General features: G+C 46.5%; 2 non-coding genes across 2 annotated transcripts; both read left to right on the forward strand.

Moving 5' to 3' along the window:
* Positions 1–1,904: 1,904 nt before the first annotated feature.
* TRNAC-GCA (transfer RNA cysteine (anticodon GCA)) lies at positions 1,905–1,976 on the forward strand. Its single transcript has one exon. It is a non-coding gene; the product is annotated as a tRNA-Cys (tRNA).
* A 3,509-nt stretch (positions 1,977–5,485) lies between these two features.
* On the forward strand, positions 5,486–5,557 carry TRNAC-GCA (transfer RNA cysteine (anticodon GCA)). Its single transcript has one exon. It is a non-coding gene; the product is annotated as a tRNA-Cys (tRNA).
* The last annotated feature ends 527 nt before the right edge of the window (positions 5,558–6,084 follow it).

Genomic DNA, 6,084 nt, shown 5'->3' on the forward strand with positions numbered 1-6,084 from the left:
AAAGGAAGTGCACAGCATCTCTGTTACTGCCCAGATCTCAACTCCCATTCCCACTACAGAAGAGAAAAATGGACAAGGTATACTGTGATTCTTGCGTGTGTGTGTGTGTGTGTGTGTGTGTGTGCGCACGCGCGCGCGCGCGCGCGCGCATGCGTGTGTATATAACTGGAGATTGAACTCAGGACTCCACCTATGCAAGGTAAGTGCTCTGCCATTGAGCTACATTCCTGGCCTGCATTGTGATTCTTGTCTTAACTCTCAGAATGGGCCAGAGTCTCTCCCTTCTCCTGGTTCTCCACCAACCACCACTTTAACACAAAAGGACCACCCCTGATTTTGGAGTCTCAGAGACTACCCAAAAGAGGTCTGTGGTCTGGGGAACTGGCAGAAAAGAGACTTCCCAACAGGTTTCAACATACAGGATTTCCATGGGAGCAATTTATTAGGGTAGTTAGGAAACTAAAATACTGATAGTCCTGTTGCTGGTTTTAGTAAATTCTAAATAAATCTTGATGGTACCACAAAACGAATCACGAATTTGGTTGATTAAGAGATTAAGGTTTGGGGATTTGCATCTCTTCATCCCATGACCTCTTGAGGTTGTAGTACTCAAGTCTTACTGTATATTTATTTTTGTGGCAGAGATCAACCCAGAGTCTCACTTAAACAAATCAGATGTTCTCCCACTGATCTATATTCCTAGCAGTATTTCAAGTTTGAAGCCAGTCTTGTTACATATGATTACAACTTAATGTATATATTTTTTGTGTTTAAAACTCTCTTATAGTTACAGTTTGGAAAAGCTATCTTGTACAATTTTTTTTTAATTTTCTTAGTAAAACATCATGAGGTACAGTTGTAGACTTACAAAATTTTTATGCTTGGGTTTCAATTATTGATTTGCTTGAGCGGGCCCAGTAACGTCTCCATTGTGAGACCTGTTACTGTGTTTGGCATACTGAATACATCATGAGTAGCTTGCCAGGCTTTGCTATGCGGGCAAGATACTCTTGGTAGCTTGCCGGGCTCTCCAAGAGGAGGAATCGAACCCGGCTCATCCGGGCCGGCTGCGTGCAAGGCAAACACCCTACCGCTGTGCTATTGCTCCAGCCCAATTATTCAATGATTGAGTGTCCACCTCTCCACCAGTGCCCATTTTCCACCATCACTGATTCCAGTATCCCTGCTACCCCCCAACCCCCCCATCCCACCCTGCCTCTGTGGCAGGTCATTCCCTTTTGTTCTCTCTCTCCTTTTGGGTGCTGTGGTTTTCAAAAGAGGCATTGAGTGGCTATCATGTTCCATCTATAGTCTACTCTCAGCATGCTTCTCCCATCCTGGGAGGATCCTCCCAGCATCCTTTATTTGGTGCTCCCTTCTCTATCTGAGCTGCCTTTTCCCCTAGCATGTGCGGCTGGCCTCCAAGCCATGGAGTGAAAAATTTATCCTTAGGTATATTCTCCCTGCCCACAGTCAATTAAATGTGATGTGTATCTTAGGACAGCTAGTTTGCAGTTTAGTTCTGAGCAGTTAACTTTAAGAGGAAAGAGAATCACAGCTGCCATGTCCCTGGCTCATGATACAGGCCTGGACTCTATTAATCTCAATTATTCTGATGTCCCCATTTGGGGGGGAACCCGGTAATTTTTTACCTGGATCCAAGGTTCGCTTTCTATGAGTTGGGTGGATAGGAGAAAGGCTAGGAAAGTCTGAGAAGAGTTTTTTGGCTCAGAGAACTTAGTTCTTGGGAACCCTGTCTCTTTTTCATAATAAACTTCTCGGACTTGTAATGCCCAGACTCTTTCCAGACAACATTCTAATTATAGCTTTCCTGAGTCACAAGAGGCTTTTAATAATCAGAACATTGAGAGAGAGATAGACTACAAAAACAAATTCATCTCGCTGGGGGTATAGCTCAGGGGTAGAGCATTTGACTGCAGATCAAGAGGTCCCTGGTTCAAATCCAGGTGCCCCCTTCTAATACTTTTTTTTTACGTTTGCAGAAAGGATTGAACAAGGACTTTCTCAACATCTGTAGCTTGTGGCTGGTTGAAGCATCCCTTGAGCATGTGCTCGGTACCTGCCTGAGTTCTTTACCTGGTTGCCTCCATTTCTCACCAGATTTCCCCAACACACTCAGTGACTTCAGTTCCTACGAGAACTCTGAGAGTTGGGAAGAGGCTTAGTCATTGGCTCCAGCTTGAAAAGGGACAGAGGGCAGGTGTAGGAGGGAACTCAGAGAACTCAGTGACTTGGACCTATGATTCACTGTCTTCCGAGGCATACTGGGACAAAATTCCACACAGAAGGAGAGATGCAGGGCTAGGGCTGCCTGAGTTTCTGAAGCTTCTGTGTGCCAGGTCTACCCCGCAATGCAATGCCTTGGGCAAAATCAGGAAAGAGAGGCTTTATGTACAAAACATTGCTAGGGATAAGCCTGGCCTGGCCTGGACTTAGGGAAGGACTTCCTTTCTTTTCCCAAGGATGTGCAGACTTTATTCTCTTTCACTGCATACTCTCCCTCCCCTCTCCCTTCCCATTCCTTTCCTATGATCAAGCACTTGCTGCCACCTTGGGTGTCGTAGTTTTGGTCTAAGGAGACACAGGAACTGCTGTGTGCCCAGGTGGGTCCAACCCACAGACACTGCGTACACCTAGGATACTCCGGAACTGTGCAGGGTGTGAGCTCAGAGTTGGGCACAGGGGGATAAGTCACAGCTCTAACATCAAGTGGAGGGCTGTCAAATAAGAACTCAGTGCCATGAGCTCCCTGTGAACTGTGCCAGCTTCTGGCATGCACGGGAGAGCTGTGGCGGTTTCTGTGTCTGGTGGGGAAGTTGAGGCAGGCCAGAGAGAGTGGCTGAGGGCAAGAACGGGCTTCAGAGGTGAGTCCAGTCTCCAGATGGAGGGTGCAGTGAAGGTAGGGGTGGGAAGTGGGAGCTGATTTCAGGCATAGAAAATGGCAGGGCAGAGATGGGAGGCAGTTGGAGGGAGAGTGGAAAGTTTTCAGAGGCCAAAAAGTGTAGAGAAGTTGATGGTCATACTCAGGGGCCTGAAGTTATTGTCCTCAAGATATTTAGTGGCCTGGATAGGCTTTACCTGAAAACAGACTGTTCTGTGATTAGTAATGAGAGGGCTCAGAGGAGCAGAAGCTTTGAGGAGGTGGTCCAGCCAGGGGTGGGGTGGGGTGAGGCAGTTGAGACAGAAAAAAATCCATGGTGCTCTGCAGTGAACTGGATGTGCAGCAGAGAGGATGGGGAAATCTCAGAGTGATGCCCAGTAGTTTAAGTCAAATGAGTGAGCTCATGGTGATGTCATCAACAGAAGGAGGCTGACGGAAGTGGGTGCCATGATTCAGTCCAGAGCTGACACTGGAATCCTAACCCCGCTGCCTCCGAGTGGGGTGATCACTCTGGGCCTCAGTTTCCCCCACCCCTCTCCTGCCAAACCAGGCTGCTGCTACAGGCTTCCTCCCACTTTTTGCAACGTTGCCTGGCATGCTGCTGTTGCAAAATACCCATGTTAGTTCCTGTCTTTGATCCCCAAAAGTGACCTGAAGAAGGTCTTAGCTCTTGGGACCCAAGTTAAAAGAGAAGCAGGAGGCTAGAGTTGGCTTTGCAGCAGCCGTTCCAGAAATAGAGAGTACCCTGAACAGTGGGAGAGACACTGCCAGCTTCCTCTCTGGGTTCAAATCCTGGAGATGGGCCCTGCTGTCCCTGCATTCACTCATGTAGTGTCTTATGTTTGTTGTTTGGGGGCCACATCTGGCAGTGCTCAGGGCTTACTCCTGGTCCTATGCTCAGGGATCACTCCCGGTAGGCTCAGGGGACCGTATGGGGGTTTCCAGTATTGTACCAGGGGTGGTACATGCAAGGCAAGTGCTCTACCCACTGCACTATTACTCTGGCCCCCAGTAGTGTCATTTTAGACTTTCCATTCTACTTGGTCTGTCTTGTTTGCCAAGGCGTGACCACTGGACTAAAGCCGTTACCAACTGGATTCCACTGGACATCAAAAGAGCACGTGGACGCCCACCTACCAGATGGTCAGACTTCTTCATCAAGATCATGAACGATAGGTTTGAGGCTTTTCGTGTTCATGAACGAACAGACGCCATTGGGCTACACTAGCAAGCGACAGGGACAAATGAAGACATTACTGGCGCCTGCTCGAGCAAATTGACGATTTATGGGAAGTCAAGTGATCAAGTCATCAAGTGATTCTACTTGGTGGGATCTGATAACTTATATTTTCTGTCTGCAAAGGCGCAATTTTTTTCCCACATCAACTAATGGTAATGGAACATTGATGGTGACATCACTTTATTGACCTACTTTCTTTTTATTTGGTCACCCTGATTTATACCAGTGTCCATGAAAAAATTCTATACCTGCAATACTATTTTTCCACCCCCCACCACCAGTGTGGTGGGTGCCAGTTTTACCTTTTGAAAACTTTTGTTTCAAAACTTTCCAAGAGTAGGGGAAACCTGCAATCACACTAATTTTATGAGATTTTTGTGATGATTCTATGGGAAATTAGGGTAGGAACTTTGAGTTCTGTGTTTTACACACAGCAAACCCTTAGTAAATACCTAGTATTGTTACTGCAACAGCAAAACAGGAATGGGTACAGGTCTGTACAAGAAAACAAGCTTTCTTAGGGACAGACCACGTTTTACATCTGCAAGCCTGCAAGGTTTGAGAGGGCTGGGGCATGCATGGGTGGCATCCCTCAGTGGACCCCACCCATGCCTGACTTCTGTTGGTTCCCATGACATCATGCATCTAACAAGCTGGTCTGTGAGAATTTCTTTCATTGGCCAAAATTTTCTCTTTTTTTTCTCATCTAAGAGAGATATTAAAGTCTTCAGATTAGAGCAAGGAACTTGGAATCAAAAACTTTCAAAAGTGAATTTGGACTTTGGAACATTCAGTGTTCTTCGATTTGTTCTTAACTGTATTATCATTTGCAAAAAAAAAAAAACCCAGCAACTGTCCTGGTTGAGGTTGGTCCCCTGAAAAATCTGATGAAATCACACACAGGAAAAAAATACAGCCATGTAGGACATAGCTGTCTATTTCCAGAGTTGTGGGGGAAACTCTGAAATTCATTTCAGATCCTGGGTGCTCAGGATCTTCCTCATGTCCAACCTGGATGACCCATAGTTTTTAAAATAATGATGGCCATGCCCAAATTTATGGCCAACTGGTGCCAGATTTCCAAGGCAGGAGAGGTACTCTCAGAAGTAATCTGAGCCCTGAGCTGTAGGGCTAGAAAGAGAGGGAGCTTGCAGCCCTGGGAGAGGCAGGCGGTGGTATGGAGAAAAAGAATTGTGGGTGCATTTGAATTGAGCCTGAATCCCAATCACAAAAAGTTTTTCTGAAGCATGATGAAGCTCATAAAAAAGTAATATGTTTTTCAAATCCATTTCCTTAACCACTCAGCCATGAATATGTGTTTTTCAGGAGCTTGGCTATGCCCTGGGGGTATAGCTCAGTGGTAGAGCATTTGACTGCAGATCAAGAGGTCCCTGGTTCAAATCCAGGTGCCCCCTCGATGTTCTTTTGTTGCTCTTGGCTGCTTTACTATGAGATGAGGTAAAGGGGAGGAAGCAAGTTGCTTAGGGCTGAAGGTTTAAGAGGCTGAGCTGTCTCTCCTGTTTGGGGACAAGCAGTCACCTGGACTCAAGAATTCTCATAGTAGAGCACTGTGCTCATAAGAACTCACCTTTCCTTCCACACATAGACTCACAAACACACTCACGTGTGCACACTCATACATGAGCATGTACACACACATGCATGCACACATGCACACTGTCACTGTTACTGTTATCCAGTTGTTCATTGATTTGCTCTAGCGGGCACCAGTAATGCCTCCATTGTGAGACTTGTTACTATTTTTGGCATATCAAATACGCCATGGGGAGCTTGCCAGGCTCTGTTGTGCGGGCGGGATACTCTCTGTAGTTTGCCGGGCTCTCCAAGAGGGGCGGAAGAATCTAACACGCACGCACATTCACATATGCACACACATGTACACATGCACAGGTGCACTTTCCCAAGGTACCTTGATTTCTCC

Source organism: Sorex fumeus, unplaced genomic scaffold (assembly GCF_029834395.1).
Source record: "Sorex fumeus unplaced genomic scaffold, SorFum_2.1 ptg000072l, whole genome shotgun sequence".
NCBI lineage: Eukaryota > Metazoa > Chordata > Mammalia > Eulipotyphla > Soricidae > Sorex > Sorex fumeus.